The 24,631-nt window shown below is 41.6% G+C and overlaps 15 non-coding genes across 15 annotated transcripts; all 15 read left to right on the forward strand.

Annotated features, from left to right (window-relative positions):
• Nucleotides 1–703: 703 nt before the first annotated feature.
• TRNAI-AAU (transfer RNA isoleucine (anticodon AAU)) lies at nt 704–777 on the forward strand. Its single transcript has one exon. It is a non-coding gene; the product is annotated as a tRNA-Ile (tRNA).
• Nucleotides 778–928: 151 nt separating this feature from the next.
• Nucleotides 929–1,002, forward strand: TRNAI-AAU (transfer RNA isoleucine (anticodon AAU)). Its single transcript has one exon. It is a non-coding gene; the product is annotated as a tRNA-Ile (tRNA).
• Nucleotides 1,003–18,323: 17,321 nt separating this feature from the next.
• Nucleotides 18,324–18,397, forward strand: TRNAI-AAU (transfer RNA isoleucine (anticodon AAU)). Its single transcript has one exon. It is a non-coding gene; the product is annotated as a tRNA-Ile (tRNA).
• Nucleotides 18,398–18,825: 428 nt separating this feature from the next.
• Nucleotides 18,826–18,899, forward strand: TRNAI-AAU (transfer RNA isoleucine (anticodon AAU)). Its single transcript has one exon. It is a non-coding gene; the product is annotated as a tRNA-Ile (tRNA).
• Nucleotides 18,900–19,050: 151 nt separating this feature from the next.
• TRNAI-AAU (transfer RNA isoleucine (anticodon AAU)) lies at nt 19,051–19,124 on the forward strand. The gene has a single exon. It is a non-coding gene; the product is annotated as a tRNA-Ile (tRNA).
• Nucleotides 19,125–20,122: 998 nt separating this feature from the next.
• TRNAI-AAU (transfer RNA isoleucine (anticodon AAU)) lies at nt 20,123–20,196 on the forward strand. The gene has a single exon. It is a non-coding gene; the product is annotated as a tRNA-Ile (tRNA).
• A 151-nt stretch (nt 20,197–20,347) lies between these two features.
• Nucleotides 20,348–20,421, forward strand: TRNAI-AAU (transfer RNA isoleucine (anticodon AAU)). The gene has a single exon. It is a non-coding gene; the product is annotated as a tRNA-Ile (tRNA).
• A 496-nt stretch (nt 20,422–20,917) lies between these two features.
• Nucleotides 20,918–20,991, forward strand: TRNAI-AAU (transfer RNA isoleucine (anticodon AAU)). Its single transcript has one exon. It is a non-coding gene; the product is annotated as a tRNA-Ile (tRNA).
• A 428-nt stretch (nt 20,992–21,419) lies between these two features.
• On the forward strand, nt 21,420–21,493 carry TRNAI-AAU (transfer RNA isoleucine (anticodon AAU)). The gene has a single exon. It is a non-coding gene; the product is annotated as a tRNA-Ile (tRNA).
• Nucleotides 21,494–21,644: 151 nt separating this feature from the next.
• Nucleotides 21,645–21,718, forward strand: TRNAI-AAU (transfer RNA isoleucine (anticodon AAU)). Its single transcript has one exon. It is a non-coding gene; the product is annotated as a tRNA-Ile (tRNA).
• A 445-nt stretch (nt 21,719–22,163) lies between these two features.
• On the forward strand, nt 22,164–22,238 carry TRNAI-AAU (transfer RNA isoleucine (anticodon AAU)). The gene has a single exon. It is a non-coding gene; the product is annotated as a tRNA-Ile (tRNA).
• A 425-nt stretch (nt 22,239–22,663) lies between these two features.
• TRNAI-AAU (transfer RNA isoleucine (anticodon AAU)) lies at nt 22,664–22,737 on the forward strand. The gene has a single exon. It is a non-coding gene; the product is annotated as a tRNA-Ile (tRNA).
• Nucleotides 22,738–23,233: 496 nt separating this feature from the next.
• TRNAI-AAU (transfer RNA isoleucine (anticodon AAU)) lies at nt 23,234–23,307 on the forward strand. The gene has a single exon. It is a non-coding gene; the product is annotated as a tRNA-Ile (tRNA).
• A 445-nt stretch (nt 23,308–23,752) lies between these two features.
• Nucleotides 23,753–23,827, forward strand: TRNAI-AAU (transfer RNA isoleucine (anticodon AAU)). Its single transcript has one exon. It is a non-coding gene; the product is annotated as a tRNA-Ile (tRNA).
• Nucleotides 23,828–24,252: 425 nt separating this feature from the next.
• Nucleotides 24,253–24,326, forward strand: TRNAI-AAU (transfer RNA isoleucine (anticodon AAU)). Its single transcript has one exon. It is a non-coding gene; the product is annotated as a tRNA-Ile (tRNA).
• The last annotated feature ends 305 nt before the right edge of the window (nt 24,327–24,631 follow it).

Here is a 24,631-nt window from a genome sequence, read left to right on the forward strand (position 1 = left end):
TAGTCAAGTTTCAGAAAAGTGTCATTGCTATTGCTGGTGCTTACTATTCAAGAAACCCTTTTTCAACACAAACGATTTTACGATGGATGATATCATTTGGAGAAAATTTCGTATTACAGTGTATTTTTTGGAGTGACTTCATTATCAAAAACTGCTTCAATTCACATCGTTAATTTTGTTTCTAATTTCTCTTCGTGTAATGGCCGGTTAGATCAACTGGTTAGAGGGTCGTGCTAATAACGCGAATGTCGTGGGTTCCATCCCCACACTGGCCAGGTTCATAAATTTTATATTTTTCGATATGTTGGATGTTCAATGTAAAAATAATGGTACGAAGTTCTGTATCATATCCAAGTTACACAATGGAGATATTACTGGTATTTTTAAGAAGAGAAAGTTAATCGTTAGAGCGTTTCTTATGCGTTATCCTGGATATGTCTTCTTGATACAACTCTCTGAAATTACAGGATTTTTTTAACTTCCGTGAAGAAAACGTAAAATTATTTCTGTAATGTTTTTTTTTTCTGATCCGGACTTTTGCATGACATGGTGATAAAGGGATGTCAATAAATAAAAGATCGTTGGTACACTCCACATGACAGTGATATTCTCGGGAGCACTGTGGAATCATATCGACAAACTACGGGGGAAGTTGATTGATTGAAGTTATTTGCACAAGACGGGTATGTCAAGGCACTCACTTGGCCGGTTAGCTCAGCTGGTTAGAACGTCGTGCTAATAACGCGAATGTCGTGGGTTCTATCCCCACACTGGCCAGGTTCCTAAATCTTATGTTTTCCGATATGTTGATTCACTCCATATGACAGTGATATTCTCGGGAGCACTGTGGAATCATATCAACAAACTACGGTGGAAGTTGATTAATTGAAGTTATTTGCACAAGACGGGTATGTCAAGGCACTCGCTTGGCCGGTTAGCTCAGCTGGTTAGAGCGTCGTGCTAATAACGCGAATGTCGTGGGTTCGATCCCCACACTGGCCATAAGTTTTTGTGAATATATAGAGAACTGATTCTTTCTCTGAACGCCTGATGTAAAGGAGATACCCAGAACCCATCGAAACTTGAATAGGGGATTGATCTCCTTTGAAGGAATACTCATGTCACCGTCAAGAGGTTCAACAACAATTTCAACTCGTGTTGCCAATAGGTTACATTTATTTAAAATGTATCGATTCTTAACTCAACAAGTGTGTGGCTTTTTATTCAGGATTGTGTGTAACTCCATTTTATTGATATTTCCATCGTCACATTCCTTTCCCATTGACGTAGAAGAAACTAGTCAAGTTTCAGAAAAGTGGCATTGCTATTGCTGGTGAGTAGAGTAAATATGTACTTCTGACCGCAACTTTGATTTCTTGACCAAACGACCACAAAAAGTTAAAAAACTCACTTTCTCTCCCCGTTCCGCGCCTCATTTATTGCGCTGACGACGTTTCACGGGGGCAAAAAGGCAGTGATGAGTGAAAGATGAGCTCTCGTTCTCTCATCCTCCTCATCTTTCTCATCTTTCTCGTTGTTCTCTCATTCTCTTTTTATTCTCCTCTCATCCTCTTATATTTTTTTTTATTCTCTCATTTTTTTATTCTCTTATTTTCTTATTTTTTGAAAGATGAGTGCATCTTATCGTAATTTTCCAAGTCTGGGACCAAATGTTTATATATCGTGACCTACGTAAACCTCTCCTCTCATTCTCTCATTCTCTCATTCTCTTATTTTTTGAAAGATGAGTGCACTTTATCGTAATTTTCCAAGTTTGGGACCAAATGTTTATATATTGTGACCTACGTAAACCTCTTCTCTTATCCTCTTATTCTCTCATCCTCTTATTCTCTCAATCTCTCAATCTCTCATTCTCTCATTCTCTCTACCTTTAGAATATTGTCGTCAACATTTTAGAGAGATGAAGTTGGAGTGCTGGAATCAACGGGGCCAAATGTTTATATATATCGTGATCTTCGTAAACCTCTTCTCTCATCCTCTTATTCTCTCAATCTCTCAATCTCTCATTCTCTCATTCTCTCTACCTTTAGAATATTGTCGTCAACATTTTAGAGAGATGAAGTTGGAGTGCTGGAATCAACGGGGCCAAATGTTTATATATATCGTGATCTTCGTAAACCTCTTCTCTCGGGGAGGGAACGATGTACACACACACACACACACACACACACACACACACACACACACACACACACACACACACACACACACACACACACACACACACACACACACACACACACACACACACACACACACACACACACACACACACACACACACACACACACACACACACACACACACACACACACACACACACACGCGCGCGCGTATGCCTCTTATTATTTTCCGTATTGTAACGCAAACAAACAAACAAAATAATAATTGTTGTTTTTTAGAATACCTGGCCCCTAACCCGCCAGGGTGCGTGGTGCCCAACCAAAAATGTAAAAGTTTTCTAATGGCTGCGGTTATAGATTACCGCACCTCTGTAGAGTTTCACGTGTTTTTTTTTTCCCCCAAACTTCCATGAAACCCTACAGAGGACCTCCGTAATGCATGCAACGTGTACTAACGACTTTAGTGTTATTTGATGTTGTGATATTTTTGGATATAGAGTTTTATTGTGAGATATAGATAAAAATAATTATGTTTATTATAATATTTTCTTGATGAAGATGGAGAATGTATGTGTGCGTGTTACAAATAAAGTTGCATGCTTTTTCTAGTGTGTGTGTATGTGTTTTTGACGTTTCGACAGCATCTGAAATGATAAAAAAGAAATTTTATTGTTAATTTTCATGTGTAAAAAAAAAACAACAAATTTTTTTTGTGCAAATTTTCTGATTGTCTCGTGCTATAGTGCAAAAAGACATTGTAACTAATCTGAACTAGTGAAATTCGTATTGTGCCATTGTAACTGATTGTGCTAGTGCAGAAAATTTCTTATTGTGCAAGAAAATAGATGTTAAAAACTTGTTAAAACTGCTCTGTGACCCTCTCATTCTTCACGTCGTAGGCGAAGGACTTCTCTGCAATCAGGATGACACTGCATAGGGTATCCTCGGGCAAGGCATCGTGGAACTCGCAGACGACCTTGATGTTGGTTCGATCGTTGACCACAACCTGCTTTCTCTTAGATGTGTTGATGACGGTCATGGGTCTCCGGGCTTTGAACTCGCTGGGCGTGTAGTACATGTCCACACTTCCCTCGGTCACGCGCTTGTAAGCCGAAAACGCTTCGTAAAGTTTGAGGTAATCGTTTTTGGTCACGTCGAGGTTGTAATTCTCGCGCGGGAACACTTCGTTGCGTCCATTTTTGAGATAAACATTCTTGATCTTGCAGTCGTCGAATTTGCTGGAATCTTTCTCCTGATTTTTGTCCCTCCCGGTCTGAAAGAGCACTACGACGAAATCTGGCATGTCGAACTGTATGTTGTTGAACTGCGTCGTCACGTCGAATTCCATGTGACTTCCCGATGCTACCTTCTGCACGCACTGGTAACCGTGAAAGTGAATCGGCACCTGCGAACTTTCAAGATCTCCGCTTTGTACTTGAGGCGTAGTTGTTCGTATTCCACCACCGCATTCTCAATTCCATGCTCCGAATAAGAACTGCACTTCGAATGCTACGCTTCCTCCGTCCCAAAGTAGCTTATCTATCGAGTGACATTCTATTAGCGTATTGCGCGTCTACAGTCGACATCAGTGAATCTAGTCTGCTGCTCTTCGAAACGTGACCTCAGTCCTCCTCCAATGATCTCCTCCCCTTACTCTACCTCCATTTCCAACAGCCGCAGACGCATGGGAAAGAGCACCGTGTGACTTTTCGTCCGATATTTTGGTCCCCGCTTCGAAATCCTCCCGCCTGGTACGTACCTGCGTCCGTTTTGGATAATTTTAACGTTCCCACTTGCCGTCGACGTGATGCCTGTATAATCTATTCTGTCGATGACGGTGTTATGTTTCCTCACCTCCACCTGCGAGAACAGGTGAGGCACGAAGTTGTCCACGAGTATCAAGTTTGCTGCTGCGGGAAACGCGTCTTCGCTTTCTTTCTTCACCACGTCGAATTGAAGGTAGAGGTCTGCTCTGTGAGGATGAATAAACCCATCGCCTACGTCAACGTCGTATTCGATCTCCCTGTTCGCTTCGTTCAGATTGGCGAACGTGCGACGGTTGGGAGGGAAAGATTGCAATTCGTAACTTTCGATTTGCTCCATTTCACTATGTGTGTTATTTATTATACGTTGATCTCCACGATGGCCGTCGTAGTGGCACCTGCGAAATCCACCACGTCTCCTTTCTCGTTCGTCACCACCAACTCTATGTCGTCTATGCGGTTGCGACATACTGGAAAATAGATCGGCGAAGAGGGCGTGTAGATGATCGGTTCCATGAACTCGGAACTTGGTTTGAAAGTGGCTATGATTCCCGTTTGTTTGTGACTTCCTAACAATCCGTCCGAAGATTTCGTGATCATGCCTTCGGCCACGTTGCAGTGTACGTTCAGAGTCTCTATGGCCAAGAATTTAGGAATATTGACTGCCGTGTGCTTAATGCCAGCTTCGAGTTTTGTGTTGTTCTCGAAACCTAAAAGTTCTCCTATGGTGCCCAGGTCCACAGTCTCCGTCGCGGATAGGATTTCCACTGTGTGCGTGACCGAATTTTGAGAAAGATACGTGCCTTTGGGTAACTGAGCTTGCAAAGTAGAAAGATTGTATTGGCCTGGTGTGACGACGATGTGTTCGCTTCCTACGCTAATTTTGTTGTTGTGCTGCGTAACATTAGGTATGAGGTACATGCTGTAGAATGCACGCAGAGCCACGGATTTAGGATAGACAATGTCGTCGTGCAGCGTGAGTTTCAAGATTGAAGATTCACTCGTGAGATGGAACACGCCCATCCTAGTGATGCTGTTTGAGGTTCCACAATGCTTTCTGGAAATCCTCGATCGTAGGGTTATTTATTTTAGAGAGAAACGCGAGCACGGAGAGGCAGAGATGACCGCAGTTCACGTCTCCGAAATTTTGAATGCGTTCGTCGTTGTAGTATATGGAGGTTTTGTTTGTTTTCAGATAATGAACTAAATTTGTAGGTGGAACACCTCCGAAAGAATCGAAAACGAATGCTTTATCATCATTTTTGTGGTAACATATCCAATGCGTGCCTGGATTTTCTTGACCGTCCAAGTTGACTACTCCGCATTCTCTTCTTTTAACGCTTGAAGGTAACGAGTCGGACATGAAAACTCCTCTGAAGTGTTTGATTTGTAACGGTTCGATCAGAGATTCAATATCTCGGTTGGTGAGTGCTTCTGTTTCTTTTTTTTAAACTTTCTCATCACGCCCTTCCCCTTCTTCTCCATGGCCAGGTTGTGACGTTTCTGTTCTTCCAATTCCGCCTTGTTCTTCTTTGAGTCGATGACGGTTTTCGCGATGGCGGCACTTCCGCCGGCCAAACTTCCAACGGCCCCCAATGCTGCCAGGATGGCCGGGATGCTGAATATGAAACCTCCGATCTTTTGCTGTTTCCGCGAACGTTGCAACCGTCTCAATTGAGGTGTGCTGAGCAGCAACTTCATTCCATGTCCTTTCGACAAGCAAGAACGTTTCTTCTCGCGTTGTTTCTTGGTGAGTAACCCATCGAGGGCACCTAGATTTTTAAGATTGGAGTATGGTATCTGGTACACAACACCCTTGGGCTTCATGTTGATGCTCTATGCGTTATTTTCGCAGTATGTTATTTATATATATTCTGAGATTTTTTCTTGTGTAGTTTTTTACGGTATGTTATTTATATATTTTCAAGGCCTCGCAGTCGCTACACAAATTCTATTACGTGCTTTGTTTTCTTGCCAAGAAGTTCCTTTGTCCCCTTGTACACGATTCGAGTTTTGTTCTCGATTAAAATAGATAGCTTCTCGTCGGATAACATGTTAGCGTATCGATCTGGTAAAAATAGACTGTATTGTGCGTTGAGCAACAGGCGTACCTTGGGACCATACTGGGTAGAAACGATTGAACCGGAAGTTATCGTGTAAGGTTTGTCGACTTCCAATTCCCGAATTTTTACATACTCGACTGACAAATTTAGCATTTGTTTTAATGCTTGGAGATCACTTATTTTTTCAGTTGTCATATTGAAGAAGAGAAATTTTCAGTGTGTGTGTTAGGGAAATTTAATTGTTTTTTTTTCACCATGTGTGTTATTTATATATACCGAAGATTATATTTTTCACGATGTGCGTTATTTATATATCAAGTTTTTTTGATGCGTATATATTATTATTTTTTAACAGAGGAAGAAAGTCCGTGCTTCGGAAAACGCGATGATGTGCGTAATGATATCTTCCTTCTCCTGCATAGACTTGTACCAATCATCAGTATACCGTCTTCTTCCCTGCATCGCCTCGTGCAGTTCCTCCGACCTCTCGTTTAATTTCTCCCCTGCAGCCGAAAGCAGAATGTTGAGATCACTGCACCTCAGGCCGCTGATCTCCCGAAGATGGTCCTTGAGAACCATTTCACAAGGGATGCGAAATTCCGGCGTTGTTCTTGCCATGATTAGAAGTTTATTAACATCTCCGTTAACTACCTTTTTGAATATTTTAGATAGTAGTTCGTGCGGCAAATCAGTTATACGAGACATGTTTATTTTTTTACTGTATGTTATTTATATACCCCACCCCAATTTTTGTTTCGTGTTCATGGCGATGGTGGTACCCAGTGCGGCGACCCGTTCACCCAACGATGCGTCTCTGCTGACGAATCTTTCGAAAGCTGCGTGCTCTAACTTTCTGTCTGCTTCGTGACGTGCATTCAGATCCGTCTGCGTGGTGTTGTAGGCGATGTCGTGATCTTTGCATGCTGCGTCCAACGGATTCACACCCTTGTCTCCTCTCTCCAATCTTTTCTCGAGTTTGGTACCCGGTCCGCAGTACTGGTAGCCAGGTAGATGCATCTCGAAAGGTAACTTGTTGATGATGTCGTTTACGAGTCCCTTTCCTTCGGCCACGTTCCAAAATTTCGGAGGCAGCGTGTTGATGATTTTGATGAGGTAACCTATGCCCTTGTCGTCGTTCACGATGAAGTTGGAAAGTTTCGTGCTGATCATGTCCACGATGCCAATCTTCTCGTTGTAGAAATTACGGTTGCCTGCATTTTCTTCGCCGGCTATCACCAACAATCGGTCCACGAGCTTCCTCACGTCGTCCACCCAAACGAATTCTTTGGGTAACGTGTTGTAGCGTTTGACCCCGCTGCCTGTTTTGACCTGGTTCCAAATCGGTTTGATGAGATTCCTGTACTTCTCGCCGCTGCTTGATTTCACCCTATTCTGCGAGGCGTCGTTGTTCTGGTACAAGGCATCCGTCATGATCAGAATTTCCTTGTAACTCTGGTAATCTTCGTCAGTGTAATCTTTCGGCTGCTTTTTGGCAACGAGTTCCCACAGTCCCACCGTACCCGGATACCTGTTCCAACTATCCTTGTCGCCTAAATTGACTTTAATGTCGTTGCCTTCGATGGTCACCTTCGATTTCCCAATCTTCCACACCACACCGCCGCCTTCGCTGGTTTCCATGCTGGGATACAATCCGAACACTTCATCCTTGTCGAATTTCCCCGTGCTCAGGTAGTCTCGTGCCAAAGGTCCCAACTCGATTTTATCCGAAGACGTGCTACCTATAGCTCGACGTCGTGCCGGTACATCCTTCAGTTCGAACGGCGTCGAAGGAATGCTTGAAATAGGCGTGGGTACAGCGTAACTTTTAGCTGCGAGCGGTACGAGTTCATTAATCAAATTTTTATTTTGTTCCGTGACACTTTTAATTTCTTTACCTAGACCGCTGATGGCATCGATCACAGGTTGATCCTGACGTTTTTTCTCTTCGTAGAATCCACGATTCTCGGATTTCCAACCTTTGAAGCGTTTCGCAAGGTAATTGCGAAGCTTGAGATTTTCGTCTTCGATTTTTCGTTTCGTCATGACGTTATTTATATACGTCGTTTCTCACAACGTTGCAACGTTTAGAAAGTCGTTGATTTTGTTTCTGTATTTTCCATCGTTGGGTTTTCTCGTCATGTCGATCGTCACAAATCCGAAATCGTCACCGTTCCAGCAAGTAGAGCAGCCTTCCGAAAATTGATTGTAGTTCATGTCTCCGCCTACGTAGTCATCGTACACATGCTTGAGGTTGGTGTGATCTTGACGAAACAAACATATGAAATTAGCGTTGTCGCGTACTAACTGTTTTGGAATTTTGGAAAACGTTTGAGCTAGGTAGAAGCAGTCCATTCCTTTGTGACGGCCTTGCGTGAAAAAGTTGCGAATTTCATTTTGATTTTCCAGGATGGCGTCGTCGAACACAACGACTGAATTTTCACGACAATCGTCGAGTGGTTTTATTTCCGAGGCGAACGTTGCAATGTCCAGACCATCGTACAGTTTCATCAGTTGCTGGTATTTGGATTGCTCTAAACTTTTCGAGAACACGTACAGGTGCCTGTTCTTCCAATCTAACCAATTCGGTGCAAGGAGAAAATTGTCCACGAGCAGTGTCGTTTTTCCACACCCCGAAGGTCCTACGATCAGACAGCGGATGCTGTCGGGGAGCAACTCGCCGTTTTTTTTCTTCGTTTGACTTTCCGAATTAGGTAAACGTTTCACAACATTCCACGTACTCATAGAATCACTTCGTTTGAATCGATCCAACTTGTTTCCGGAAGTCCCAGCCATTTCACCAAAAGTTTGTTGCCTCTCTTGCGCAAAACTTTTTCGATAAGGTACGTGTCAGGGTATTTAGTTTTAGAGAGTTCCTCCTCGTAGAAGCGCCCCAATAAAATTTCACCGCCACTGTCTTTTATTATATACGTGTGACGGTTCCCAGGTAGAACTCGAACCACGGTAAAAAGTTCAGTACTCCAGTTTCGTGTAAAACCCCTGTCGAACGTTCGCTTCAATTTACTGACCCTCACCTGTTCTCCAATTTTGTATTTAGCTTTTTTTGTCGTGGGCGTGTACTTTGGACAGTAAACGCTAGAAATTAAATGTTGCTCGTCAGACCTGGTAACGTCAGCTGGCTTCATGCCTATCGTTGCGTGCCGTGTGTGATTATAGTCGTTAACAAGTTCCGGAAGAATGATGACCCACTTGTAGCTTCCCTGAAGCGTGAAACGTGACCACATGCGCGATTTCAGAGTGCGATTGAATCTTTCCACAATGCTGGCCTTGACGTCACTGAAGGTCGAGTAATGATGAACGTTGTGTTTCCGAATAAACTTTTGGAATACGGCATTGTAAAATTCCTTCCCTTTGTCCGTGTGCAGAAACCGAGGTCGTCTGCCGCCGCTTTCGCGAAAAATTGTCTTGAATGCTTCCGTGACGCACGTTCCTGTTTTCGCCTTCAAAGGTAGAGCCCATGCGAATTTCGAAAATGTGTCTATGACGGTGAGGAGGTACTTGTTGCCATTGTTCAATTTATGCACGTTTTTTAACTTGCCGCTACTCATTTCGACGAGGTCGCTTTCCCAGAGGTCGTCGATTCCCTTGGTTACCACAGCCAAACGTTCGTAGTTGCGGCGTGCAGGTTTATGTAATTCTTGGACGATGGCTTGCCTAGACATTTTTTATTATTTTTAGAGATTACGTTTCAAAAGAAGCATAAGCGTGATGGGATTCAAAGAGGGTGGCACTTCGCTCGTGTTTTGAATGATCAGCTTATCGCCGGCACTCACGTCGAAAACAGTAAGATCTTCGTCTTCGTGTATTTCATATATGTTGCGCGTTTCGTTCCAACGCGCCAGAGGAATGTTTCCTGCTTTCTGGACACCACGATTCGATATCAAAGTCATGGTGGGAACGCTAGCTTTTCTGCCGTGAGACCAGTACGAAAATTCGTTTATCTGAATCGTGCCATCGAGGAGAAACTTGTAGTACGGATGATAAGGATGTAGCATGTACAGTTTGTTACCTTCGACGAAGGTGGAGATTCTCTGTTGATTGGGAACGCTGTTGATTTCGATGGCTTGCAGAGAATGCAGTTTAGCGAATTTAGTATCGATGCTAACGAGGTTGCTGTGAAGCTGACCCAGTGTGTTTTGTACGGGCACCAAATGCTCGACTATGGTATCCGTTACGGTAGAAAATGACGGTTTGATTTTCACTTCCACGTTCAACTGCTTGTAGCTTTCGTTGAGTTCTTGCAACTTGGCACCGAAAGAGGCCAGCGTCGATTCCTGCGTTGATTCCAGCACTCCAACTTGATCTCTGATGTTGACCACAATGTTCTGAAGGTTCTCGATTTGATTCAATTTCGAGCTCTTCTCGGTAAGATCGTTCACGATGATTCGCATCTCTGTAAACTGCGTGTGAAGGTCGGCGACGCTCTGCGAAGTGGGCAGCGTCGACACCAGCGAAGCAAGTTCGTCTCGAATCTGTTCCACGTTCGCTGTTTCCGTTTCCAGTCGTTTCAGCATACGTGATATGTTCCTTTTCAAAGCGTGTAATTCTTTGGAGGTGGGGAGATTGGCCACTTTACTCTCGAGATCGCTCAATGAACTTTTGATGTCACTCGAATCGGATAGTGCCGTCACCGCCGTTTTCAATTTTTCCAAATCTTCACTTGAAGGCACGCTCGTTCGTAACGATTCCAAGTCACCCTGTATGTTGTCCAGTACGTGATGAAAATGAGCGAGATTCGTTTCGACGTTCAAATTTTCTAAATATTCGATCTTCTGCTGAACAGTGCTCAACGTGTCTTGAATGCTCGTCAACACACTTGCTTCAGCGTGAATATTTTTAATTTCTTCGTTGATCAATTCCAAGGACGCCTGAAGCGTAGCGATGGTGGTTTGAATGTGTTCGAAATCTTGATAAGCCTCCAGTTGAATTTTTATGTTCGCGACGCTTTTACCGATGACCTGCAGTTCGTCCGACGATGGTAGGTTCGTCATTGTATCTTCCAAAGTCTGCAACTTGGATTTGATTTCTCCCAACGTGCCAGTGAATTCTTCTTGTAATTTAGAAACAACGACCTGCAAGCGTTCTATATCAATATCGTTCACGACGGTTTGAAGTTCAGAGAAATTCTTTTCTATTGCGGAAGTTCGCTCTTCGATTTCGAGTTTCAATTTTTCCAAATCTTCATTTTTCGATTGAAATTGCTGTAATTTGGCCAAATCATTTTGAAGCGAATCCATGCTCAACTGTATATTTTGAATGTTGTCGTAAGAAGGTACGTCAACATAATTTTTTATCAGTGTTTTCAGTTCGGAATCGATTTTCAGAATGGGATCGAGACATTGCGTTTGGAGCGTAGCGATCTCAGACTCTAAACTTTTGTTTAAGGTCTCCTGCAAAGCGATCAAATCGGTCCTCAACTTCTTAACTCGAACGTCCAGCATGAGAATCTCTTCTGCATGGTCTACACGCTTAGTGTTGCCGAAAATGTCGTTAGGCATTTTGGTTAACGGTTATTTATAATAGGATAGACGATTCGTAATTCTACGAAGAGAGGAATAAGTTTGTTGTAATCTCCTAGGAGTTCCACGTAAAGATAATCTCCTGCAGACACATCGTACGACATGTTAGAAAGTAGCTTGTCGTGCTTCATTCGAAAAATGTTCTTGCCGGTAGAAATTTTGATTTCGCCTGCGTTTTCCGGATTCACGGTGATTTGAAGTTTCCCGTCGATCGGAATTTCATAGAAATGTAAATTGTTATTAAAAACATAAAACATCTTGCCCACATCGTTATTTATTTCCGTCCAAATGCTGTTGAGGTGAATGATTAACAAACCGCTGAGTTTAGATAACACGGAAGGTAAGAGGTTATTGGAATTTGGTGCTGCAGTGTCCATGTTGCTTTGTTTGCGAAAACCAAAGAGATTCATTGTTCTTGTTAGTTATTTAACACATCGTGCTTTTTTGCTATTCTTCAAAACATACGCAGGAAGAGAATGAAAGAGGGAGCCCTCGGGCGATGAAAAGTTGCAACCTGTTATTATGTTGTTAAGCCCGCTCAAACCGAGGCTCATTAAATTCAACTCTTATTTTTCATCGCCCGAGGGCTCCCTCTTTTATTCTTTTCCTCCGTCTGCCATTCTTCTTCAAAAACACAGCGGACTTCATGACTATGGGGTTACGGTTAACACACGTCACATTTATCGCTTTTATTGTAGTGCCCCCACTCTCGCGTGTGGATTTGACAATCGAGAACGCGTAACTTGTTGTCTCTGCCATCCAATGCGACCTTGGTTACGCGCGTCGTGTACAAATCATGCAATTTACTTGCAATGCGATGATCGGTGCTAAGTTGCCTTTTACCATGAAAAAGGCATTCTTTGTAGTTTTGCATGCTAAATTTGCTGGTACTTATTTTTCCTACCCCCTTCGCCTTCTTGATCTCTTTTTCTTCTGTAATCTTTACACAGTACATTTTGGCACGAAGCCCCGCAAATTCCCTGCTGTAATTACCAGCCGCTTCATCTTTGAACTTTCCAATCGTCATTTTGTTTTCTGCCGAATGTAAGTGATGGCCTGATGGTAAGTTGCTAAAATCAAACAGATGCTTCATCTTAGTCAGATCATGTTCGAGGCTTGGTGTTTGGATTAGAAAAATGAAGCTATCCGTGTCAATGTAACATATTTGGATGTTATCTCCATAAAAAGGTTGAAACTGACCGTAGTACGATTGGTACATGTGCAATTTTGATAGTTCAAGGACGGTGGCACCTATGGCAATCGGCTTGTTGAGCATCACTTGCTTCTTGTTCCTCTCAACAAATACTAGATTCTCGTCGAAAATAGTGAAGTTTTTGAAGTAGGGTGACGCGACGATCTTCTCAAATTTCTTTTCGTCCGTGACCAACGTTGCGTCGATGTAATTACGCACGTTCTCCATCGTCTTGCCGTAGATGGCGTTATTGAACAGTTTGTACAGATCCTTGTCTGCAGGCGATGTCGATTGCGCTCTGCGGCGCGTGTTCTCGGCTATGTACGGTTCGAGCCACTTGCTCTGTCGGAACTTCAATCCTCTATGAACTTTCTTCAACTGCAAGCCGTGACTTATGTAAAATTGGAGGAGTCGGTAGTGCAGAACGTAATTCCGCTTGTTCTCCATGCTTAGTATGAGTTTTGGCTCCGATCCTCCAGGTGGCTTCTCCTTGGTGGGGGCCAGGGCCAATCCGTGATGTTTCTTGTGAAGCGTTTCGGGATAATCGAGATCCACTTCCAAGAAACAGCCCCATTCATTATCTTCCCTCCAGTTGAGAAAATCTTCGCAGGAGAGTTCCTCTTCGGTCATCCACCCGTAGTCGCTGATGGGAAGACACTGGGACATGGAGTGGCCGTACAGGTTGTTGACATCCCAGTAGACAATATAGGTGTTGGGCTTCGATGCATCGTAACCAGGCGTATGAGGATTGTTTGCTTGAGCATGGCGTCGGGGACATTGAACGATGCCACCCCGTATCGCACTCTCCATGAAAGCATACTGTTCCTTCTCTGCGATGAGGCCCAGTTCCACGTTGGTGTATTTCATCATCGATTCCCAAGTCAATCCCGGCGTGGTGAAGAAATACGCAGGATCCAACTTGTATATCGCGATGCATCTCTTACGAAACGATTCGAAAATATCCATCAGAAGTGTCACGTCCAATTTCAGATAAAGATCGTGATAATCGCGAAAAGTTTGGCAATTGAATGCCGTCCACACACTACGAGCGTGTTCGTAGTCCTCTTCGGAACAGACGTCCTCCGTGAGAGAAGAATAAAATACCTCCCGGGGTGGAAGTTCCGTCTCGTCAAATTTGTCGAAATTGTTGACGTACTCGTAGGGGTAGACACCCTTGCGACGCAACAGATTCAAATTCTCATCTCTCCCCGAAAAACATTTTTGCTTGGTGGCCACAAGATCTTCGTCGCCAAGTTGAGATGCAAGGCTTGCGAGGCTGGAGGACAGGAAATTGTAAGAGTCCAGGATTCGCACTTCCACGCTTCCTCCTTCTTGGAGAGGGATCCACACTCTCACCACAATATATTTCTCGCTCGTTCTCGGGATGATGCTGATTCGAGAAGTTATGTTGTGGAGCTCTTTGACGAAGAGATGTGTGTCGTACTTCTCCGTGTAGTGCAGAAACACGGCAACAAAATGCGACTCCTTAATCTTGAGATTGCACGAATTACAGATGGTGCTTAGAAATAATCCATTCTGGTGGTTATGGTGGACGACCTTGTAATTTTCGGCGGTGAAAGCCTGGTTACACTCCTCGCATCTTGTCGCCGCGTCATGTCTCTGTTGTTGTTCTGTTGTGAGAGCAGGTGGAGAAACGTAAGAGCCTTTCAGGCTGGGTGCAAGTTCTCTCGCGCATTCCGCTATCTTCTCAACAAAATGTTTTGCCGCATCGGGTCCGCAATACAAGATGACATCATTCAATTTTTCTCCGTAGATGGAGAAACTGCAAGGCTCGTGGTGAAAAATTTGGGTCGTGCTTGAGGTAGAGGGATCAGGGTCGCAAGACGTCATGGGAACTTGGAAGCTTTCAAAGTCGGCATAAAGGACGACGGGATGGTGGAGAAGAGCCTGGTGTTTCTGAAATTTCATCTTGGTTCCGGGTTCCGGCATGACATCTTCGGGTTCTGCATTCACGGAGCCAAAACACTTGTGCTGTTCTCTCATCTTCTTACCTCCGCGAAAAATTCTCAAACACCGATCGCAAATTTCGATCTTATCGTGATGCTTGCTGATCTGTCTTCCTACTAATCCTGAGAAATTCCGTATCAAACTGTAACGGCCATCTACAAGCAAGAGTCGAATTACATTATTCTGGCTTCTCGCAGGTCTTAACACACGAATGTTGTCGCAATCGTCAACCCCAAACACAGAAATATTGATATCTTTTCCTTTTTCCTCTCTATAGTTTTTTTCAAATTGATTGATCTTATTTAGGGGCACAGGATAGGAAATTCCTCTCATCATATTCTCGTATATCCCCTCGTATCCTCTGTAATTGGACAGGCGTTGGGGGTCATTATTATTAGCCGGGTGTAATGCGGCGATGACAGACCATAGAAAACTCTTCTGATCATTACTTTGTATGTTCAACACTGCATTTTGCTTTTTTTGTTTTTTTGTTTTTTTTTGAGTGCTGCGTAATGGTTTGAAATTGCAGACTCGAAGTTCTAACATGTGGTTGTGACCGCAAAGACTCCATCCACTTCCTCTACCTTCAAACTCTTCTTGTTTTTGTGTCAAGTGCTCAAATAGCCGTGTCACTATCTCGTCAAGATCCTCGTTATTGTCATCGTGTAAGCTTTCACACCCTACGTAAAAGCTGAAAGTGCTTGACTCGGACGAGACAACTTTCTCATACAGCAGGGTCAAGACGAGATGAATTTTAATTGCAACATTGACGAGGCAATCACGTAATTTATCGACTACCAGAGATTTCACATTGTTGAGGAAGATGCTCGAGTCACACTTTTCATCGCTTCCAGATTTATAAGTCATGATGCGTGCACTTTTATTCAAAGCACCCTCCTCATGCCCATCAGTGCGAGATTTCTTTGCCGGCGGGGCTACGACATCATGATCCGGTAAACGACATTTTTTCAAATGCCTAGCAATATTAGGTTTAGAAATCAACTTTCCACAGTTGCAACATGCCACTTTCTCGCCAAGACCGGAGGGACCTGGTTGCGGTTCCATTTTTTCTCTCTGTTATTTATATATATATACAGAGAAATTTTTTGGGGGGGGGGTTGTGGTGATGGTAGTGGAAAGCGCACTGAAACAGAAGGAAAAAAAGAGGAAAAATGCTAGATATTTTTTCCTTCCACATATATATATTAGACGCGAACAGTATGTATGTATGTATGTGTGTGTGCACTGTTGTAGGAGGTTAAAAATATACGACATGTAAGTGTGTGTCAATTTTTTATGGCTCCTCTGAATATGTGTGTGTCAGACGCAAAAACATAAAATATTAATATATCATGAAAATAAAAACTTACCTTTCAACAGAGATGGAGAGAAACTTCAAAATAAAAACTTGTAGCTCACTAAAACTTCCACGATGATATATATGTATACTGCCAGACAAACAATTAAGAATATTGAACTCCCACGATTGACGTTCACCCTTCAAGAGAGATAGAAAAACTTCAAAATAAAACTTGTAGCTCACTAAAACTTCCACGATGATATATATGTATACTGCCAGACAAACAATTAAGAATACTGAACTGCCACGATTGACGTTCACTATGATAATAATGTACAAAGAAGAAACTACTACGTTATATAGGAACTCCTCTTTTTTTTCTCCTTCTCTCCTCCCTACTCCACGCGACTCTCTTTGGTGAAAACACAATAAGGGCTATGGTCAATATCCTAGCAAATAAAACCCTTGTTAACTAATTCATTCATGCCATATTTTTTTCAACAAAAGATTTTTGTGATGTGCACAATATTCTGTAGGGACAAATAACAATAAACGGGGCGTTGACAGTTCCACCCATGCATGTATTGTCGTTTATTTCCCCCTCGGCCTCTATTCCACGCCCCGTCGGGGTGTGGTGTGTGAAACAAACGATTCCCAGCACAAAACTCAAAAAGCGGAAGATGCTGCTGTGTTTGCTTCCGTCGCATTCGCTTCTGAATCTATTGTTATCGGGGATGTAATAGATTCTTTATTCAGAACCGTGGGAAAGCTGAAAAAAAATAAAATCTCTTCGGGCGAAAGAGGATGTAAGGTGAATGGGTTCGGGGAGGGGTTGCTGTCGATAGTTTGGTCCGTGATGAAAATGTTACATTGAGCGACGAAACACAATTTCTCCACAGGGACAGGAAAAATTTCTACCGAGCGTCGCTATCCACGCGAACATTAGAAATTGCCTGAATAGCTTGGGGGCTTGGCATAGGATTATCGATTTTTGTTTTAGAGAATAATCTATGTAAGATTCTAGCATCGAGAATAAACAACATTGATTAAATTTTTGACAACATTCGCAGTACAAATCTAAACTCGTGATGATTTCGCCGTTAGAACCTTTTTGGGTTGGGCACCACGCACCCTGGCGGGTTAGGGGCCAGGTATTCTAAAAAACAACAATTATTATTTTGTTTGTTTGTTTGCGTTACAATACGGAAAATAATAAGAGGCATACGCGCGCGCGTGTGTGTGTGTGTGTGTGTGTGTGTGTGTGTGTGTGTGTGTGTGTGTGTGTGTGTGTGTGTGTGTGTGTGTGTGTGTGTGTGTGTGTGTGTGTGTGTGTGTGTGTGTGTGTGTGTGTGTGTGGTACATCGTTCCCTCCACGAGAGAAGAGGTTTACGAAGATCACGATATATATAAACATTTGGCCCCGTTGATTCCAGCACTCCAACTTCATCTCTCTAAAATGTTGACGACAATATTCTAAAGGTAGAGAGAATGAGAGAATGAGAGATTGAGAGATTGAGAGAATAAGAGGATGAGAGAAGAGGTTTACGAAGATCACGATATATATAAACATTTGGCCCCGTTGATTCCAGCACTCCAACTTCATCTCTCTAAAATGTTGACGACAATATTCTAAAGGTAGAGAGAATGAGAGAATGAGAGATTGAGAGATTGAGAGAATAAGAGGATGAGAGAATAAGAGGATAAGAGAAGAGGTTTACGTAGGTCACAATATATAAACATTTGGTCCCAAACTTGGAAAATTACGATAAAGTGCACTCATCTTTCAAAAAATAAGAGAATGAGAGAATGAGAGAATGAGAGGAGAGGTTTACGTAGGTCACGATATATAAACATTTGGTCCCAGACTTGGAAAATTACGATAAGATGCACTCATCTTTCAAAAAATAAGAAAATAAGAGAATAAAAAAATGAGAGAATAAAAAAAAATATAAGAGGATGAGAGGAGAATAAAAAGAGAATGAGAGAACAACGAGAAAGATGAGAAAGATGAGGAGGATGAGAGAACGAGAGCTCATCTTTCACTCATCACTGCCTTTTTGCCCCCGTGAAACGTCGTCAGCGCAATAAATGAGGCGCGGAACGGGGAGAGAAAGTGAGTTTTTTAACTTTTTGTGGTCGTTTGGTCAAGAAATCAAAGTTGCGGTCAGAAGTACATATTTACTCTACTCTGGTGCTTACTATTCAAGAAACCCTTTTTCAACACAAACGATTTTACGATGGATGATATCATTTGGAGAAAATTTCGCATTACAGAGTATTTTTTGGAGTGACTTCATTATCAAAAACTGCTTCAATTCACATCGTTAATTTTGTTTCTAATTTCTCTTCGTGTAATGGCCGGTTAGCTCAGCTGGTTAGAGCGTCGTGCTAATAACGCGAATGTCGTGGGTTCGATCCCCACACTGGCCAGGTTCATCAATCTTATATTTTTCGATATGTTGGATGTTCAATGTAAAAATAATGGTACGAAGTTCTGTATCATATCCAAGTTACACAATGGAGATATTACTGGTATTTTTAAGAAGAGAAAGTTAATCGTTAGAGCGTTTCTTATGCGTTATCCTGGATATGTCTTTTTGATACAACTCTCTGAAATTACAGGATTTTTTTAATTTCCGTCAAGAAAACGTAAAATTATTTCTGTAATGTTTTTTTTTTCTGATCCGGACTTTTGCATGACATGGTGATAAAGGGATGTCAATAAATAAAAGATCGTTGGCACACTCCACATGACAGTGATATTCTCGGGAGCACTGTGGAATCATATCGACAAACTACGGGGGAAGTTGATTAATTGAAGTTATTTGCACAATACGGGTATGTCAAGGCACTCACTTGGCCGGTTAGCTCAGCTGGTTAGAACGTCGTGCTAATAACGCGAATGTCGTGGGTTCTATCCCCACACTCGCCAGGTTCCTAAATCTTATGTTTTCCGATATGTTGATTCACTCCATATGACAGTGATATTCTCGGGAGCACTGTGGAATCATATCAACAAACTACGGTGGAAGTTGATTAATTGAAGTTATTTGCACAAGACGGGTATGTCAAGGCACTCGCTTGGCCGGTTAGCTCAGCTTGTTAGAGCGTCGTGCTAATAACGCGAATGTCGTGGGTTCGATCCCCACACTGGCCATAAGTTTTTGTGAATATATAGAGAACTGATTCTTTCTCTGAACGCCTGATGTAAAGGAGATACCCAGAACCCATCGAAACTTGAATAGGGGATTGATCTCCTTTGAAGGAATACTCATGTCACCGTCAAGAGGTTCAACAACAATTTCAACTCGTGTTGCCAATAGGTTACATTTATTTAAAATGTATCGATTCTTAACTCAACAAGTGTGTGGCTTTTTATTCAGGATTGTGTGTAACTCCATTTTACTGATATTTCCATCGTCACATTCTTTTCCCATTGACGTAGAAGAAACTAGTCAAGTTTCAGAAAAGTGTCATTGCTATTGCTGGTGCTTACTATTCAAGAAACCCTTTTTCAACACAAACGATTTTACGATGGATGATATCATTTGGAGAAAATTTCGTATTACAGTGTATTTTTTGGAGTGACTTCATTATCAAAAACTGCTTCAATTCACATCGTTAATTTTGTTTCTAATTTCTCTTCGTGTAATGGCCGGTTAGATCAACTGGTTAGAGGGTCGTGCTAATAACGCGAATGTCGTGGGTTCCATCCCCACACTGGCCAGGTTCATAAATTTTATATTTTTCGATATGTTGGATGTTCAATGTAAAAATAATGGTACGAAGTTCTGTATCATATCCAAGTTACACAATGGAGATATTACTGGTATTTTTAAGAAGAGAAAGTTAATCGTTAGAGCGTTTCTTATGCGTTATCCTGGATATGTCTTCTTGATACAACTCTCTGAAATTACAGGATTTTTTTAACTTCCGTGAAGAAAACGTAAAATTATTTCTGTAATGTTTTTTTTTTCTGATCCGGACTTTTGCATGACATGGTGATAAAGGGATGTCAATAAATAAAAGATCGTTGGTACACTCCACATGACAGTGATATTCTCGGGAGCACTGTGGAATCATATCGACAAACTACGGGGGAAGTTGATTGATTGAAGTTATTTGCACAAGACGGGTATGTCAAGGCACTCACTTGGCCGGTTAGCTCAGCTGGTTAGAACGTCGTGCTAATAACGCGAATGTCGTGGGTTCTATCCCCACACTGGCCAGGTTCCTAAATCTTATGTTTTCCGATATGTTGATTCACTCCATATGACAGTGATATTCTCGGGAGCACTGTGGAATCATATCAACAAACTACGGTGGAAGTTGATTAATTGAAGTTATTTGCACAAGACGGGTATGTCAAGGCACTCGCTTGGCCGGTTAGCTCAGCTGGTTAGAGCGTCGTGCTAATAACGCGAATGTCGTGGGTTCGATCCCCACACTGGCCATAAGTTTTTGTGAATATATAGAGAACTGATTCTTTCTCTGAACGCCTGATGTAAAGGAGATACCCAGAACCCATCGAAACTTGAATAGGGGATTGATCTCCTTTGAAGGAATACTCATGTCACCGTCAAGAGGTTCAACAACAATTTCAACTCGTGTTGCCAATAGGTTACATTTATTTAAAATGTATCGATTCTTAACTCAACAAGTGTGTGGCTTTTTATTCAGGATTGTGTGTAACTCCATTTTATTGATATTTCCATCGTCACATTCCTTTCCCATTGACGTAGAAGAAACTAGTCAAGTTTCAGAAAAGTGGCATTGCTATTGCTGGTGCTTACTATTCAAGAAACCCTTTTTCAACACAAACGATTTTACGATGGATGATATCATTTGGAGAAAATTTCGCATTACAGAGTATTTTTTGGAGTGACTTCATTATCAAAAACTGCTTCAATTCACATCGTTAATTTTGTTTCTAATTTCTCTTCGTGTAATGGCCGGTTAGCTCAGCTGGTTAGAGCGTCGTGCTAATAACGCGAATGTCGTGGGTTCGATCCCCACACTGGCCAGGTTCATCAATCTTATATTTTTCGATATGTTGGATGTTCAATGTAAAAATAATGGTACGAAGTTCTGTATCATATCCAAGTTACACAATGGAGATATTACTGGTATTTTTAAGAAGAGAAAGTTAATCGTTAGAGCGTTTCTTATGCGTTATCCTGGATATGTCTTTTTGATACAACTCTCTGAAATTACAGGATTTTTTTAATTTCCGTCAAGAAAACGTAAAATTATTTCTGTAATGTTTTTTTTTTCTGATCCGGACTTTTGCATGACATGGTGATAAAGGGATGTCAATAAATAAAAGATCGTTGGCACACTCCACATGACAGTGATATTCTCGGGAGCACTGTGGAATCATATCGACAAACTACGGGGGAAGTTGATTAATTGAAGTTATTTGCACAATACGGGTATGTCAAAGCACTCACTTGGCCGGTTAGCTCAGCTGGTTAGAACGTCGTGCTAATAACGCGAATGTCGTGGGTTCTATCCCCACACTCGCCAGGTTCCTAAATCTTATGTTTTCCGATATGTTGATTCACTCCATATGACAGTGATATTCTCGGGAGCACTGTGGAATCATATCAACAAACTACGGTGGAAGTTGATTAATTGAAGTTATTTGCACAAGACGGGTATGTCAAGGCACTCGCTTGGCCGGTTAGCTCATCTTGTTAGAGCGTCGTGCTAATAACGCGAATGTCGTGGGTTCGATCCCCACACTGGCCATAAGTTTTTGTGAATATATAGAGAACTGATTCTTTCTCTGAAAGCCTAATGTAAAGGAGAAACCCAGATCCGATCGAAATTTGCTTGAACAACAATTTCAACTCGTGTTGCCAATAGGTTACATTTATTTAAAATGTATCGATTCTTAACTCAACAAGTGTGTGGCTTTTTATCCAGGATTATGTGAAACTCCATTTTACTGATATTTCCATCGTCACATTCTTTTCCCATTGACGTGGAGAAAATTAGTCAAGTTTCATAAAAGTGGCATTGCTATTGCTGGTGGTTACTATTCAAGAAACCCTCTTTCAACACAAATCTTCACGATGGATGATACGATTTGGAGACAATTTCGTATTACAGAGTATTTTTCGGAGTGACTTCATTATCAAAAACTGCTTCAATTCACATCGTTAATTTTGTTTCTAATTTCTGTTCGTGTAATTGCCGGTTAGTTCAGCTGGTTAGAGCGTCGTGCTAATAACGCGAATGTCGTGGGTTCGATCCCCACAGTGGACAGATTCATTAATCTTATATTTTTCGATATGTTGGATGTGCAATGTAAAAATAATGGTACGAAGTTCTGTATCATATCCAAGTTACACAATGGAGATATTACTGGTATTTTTAAGAAGAGAAAGTTAATCGTTAGAGCGTTTCTTATGCGTTATCCTGGATATGTCTTCTTGAAACAACTCGCTGAAATTACAGGAATTTTTGACTTCCGTCAAGAAAACGTAAAATTATTTCTGTAATGTTTTTTTTTCTGATCCGGACTTTTGCATGACATGGTGATAAAGGGATGTCAATAAATAAAAGATCGTTGGTACATTCCACATGACAGTGATATTCTCGGGAGCACTGTGGAATCATATCGACAAACTACGGGTGAAGTTGATTGATTGAAGTTATTTGCACAAGACGGGTATGTCAAGGCACTCACTTGGCCGGTTAGCTCAGCTGGTTAGAGCGTCGTGCTAATAACGCGAATGTCGTGGGTTCGATCCCCACACTGGCCATAAGTTTTTGTGAATATATAGAGAACTGATTCTTTCTCTGAACGCCTGATGTAAAGGAGATACCCAGAACCCATCGAAACTTGAATAGGGGATTGATCTCCTTTGAAGGAATACTCATGTCACCGTCAAGAGGTTCAACAACAATTTCAACTCGTGTTGCCAATAGGTTACATTTATTTAAAATGTATCGATTCTTAACTCAACAAGTGTGTGGCTTTTTATTCAGGATTGTGTGTAACTCCATTTTACTGATATTTCCATCGTCACATTCTTTTCCCATTGACGTAGAAGAAACTAGTCAAGTTTCAGAAAAGTGGCATTACTATTGCTGGTGCTTACTATTCAAGAAACCCTTTTTCAACACAAACGATTTTACGATGGATGATATCATTTGGAGAAAATTTCGTATTACAGAGTATTTTTTGGAGTGACTTCATTATCAAAAACTGCTTCAATTCACATCGTTAATTTTGTTTCTAATTTCTCTTCGTGTAATGGCCGGTTAGCTCAGCTGGTTAGAGCGTCGTGCTAATAACGCGAATGTCGTGGGTTCGATCCCCACACTGGCCATAAGTTTTTGTGAATATATAGAGAACTGATTCTTTCTCTGAAAGCCTAATGTAAAGGAGAAACCCAGATCCGTTCGAAATTTGCTTGAACAACAATTTCAACTCGTGTTGCCAATAGGTTACATTTATTTAAAATGTATCGATTCTTAACTCAACAAGTGTGTGGCTTTTTATCCAGGATTATGTGAAACTCCATTTTACTGATATTTCCATCGTCACATTCTTTTCCCATTGACGTGGAGAAAATTAGTCAAGTTTCATAAAAGTGGCATTGCTATTGCTGGTGGTTACTATTCAAGAAACCCTCTTTCAACACAAATCTTCACGATGGATGATACGATTTGGAGACAATTTCGTATTACAGAGTATTTTTCGGAGTGACTTCATTATCAAAAACTGCTTCAATTCACATCGTTAATTTTGTTTCTAATTTCTGTTCGTGTAATTGCCGGTTAGTTCAGCTGGTTAGAGCGTCGTGCTAATAACGCGAATGTCGTGGGTTCGATCCCCACACTGGACAGATTCATTAATCTTATATTTTTCGATATGTTGGATGTGCAATGTAAAAATAATGGTACGAAGTTCTGTATCATATCCAAGTTACACAATGGAGATATTACTGGTATTTTTAAGAAGAGAAAGTTAATCGTTAGAGCGTTTCTTATGCGTTATCCTGGATATGTCTTCTTGAAACAACTCGCTGAAATTACAGGAATTTTTGACTTCCTTCAAGAAAACGTAAAATTATTTCTGTAATGTTTTTTTTTCTGATCCGGACTTTTGCATGACATGGTGATAAAGGGATGTCAATAAATAAAAGATCGTTGGTACATTCCACATGACAGTGATATTCTCGGGAGCACTGTGGAATCATATCGACAAACTACGGGTGAAGTTGATTGATTGAAGTTATTTGCACAAGACGGGTATGTCAAGGCACTCACTTGGCCGGTTAGCTCAGCTGGTTAGAGCGTCGTGCTAATAACGCGAATGTCGTGGGTTCGATCCCCACACTGGCCATAAGTTTTTGTGAATATATAGAGAACTGATTCTTTCTCTGAAAGCCTAATGTAAAGGAGAAACCCAGATCCGTTCGAAATTTGCTTGAACAACAATTTCAACTCGTGTTGCCAATAGGTTACATTTATTTAAAATGTATCGATTCTTAACTCAACAAGTGTGTGGCTTTTTATCCAGGATTATGTGAAACTCCATTTTACTGATATTTCCATCGTCACATTCTTTTCCCATTGACGTGGAGAAAATTAGTCAAGTTTCATAAAAGTGGCATTGCTATTGCTGGTGGTTACTATTCAAGAAACCCT

This window comes from Lepisma saccharinum, chromosome 9, assembly GCF_977018435.1.
Source record: "Lepisma saccharinum chromosome 9, izLepSacc3.1, whole genome shotgun sequence".
NCBI classification, from domain to species: Eukaryota; Metazoa; Arthropoda; class Insecta; order Zygentoma; family Lepismatidae; genus Lepisma; species Lepisma saccharinum.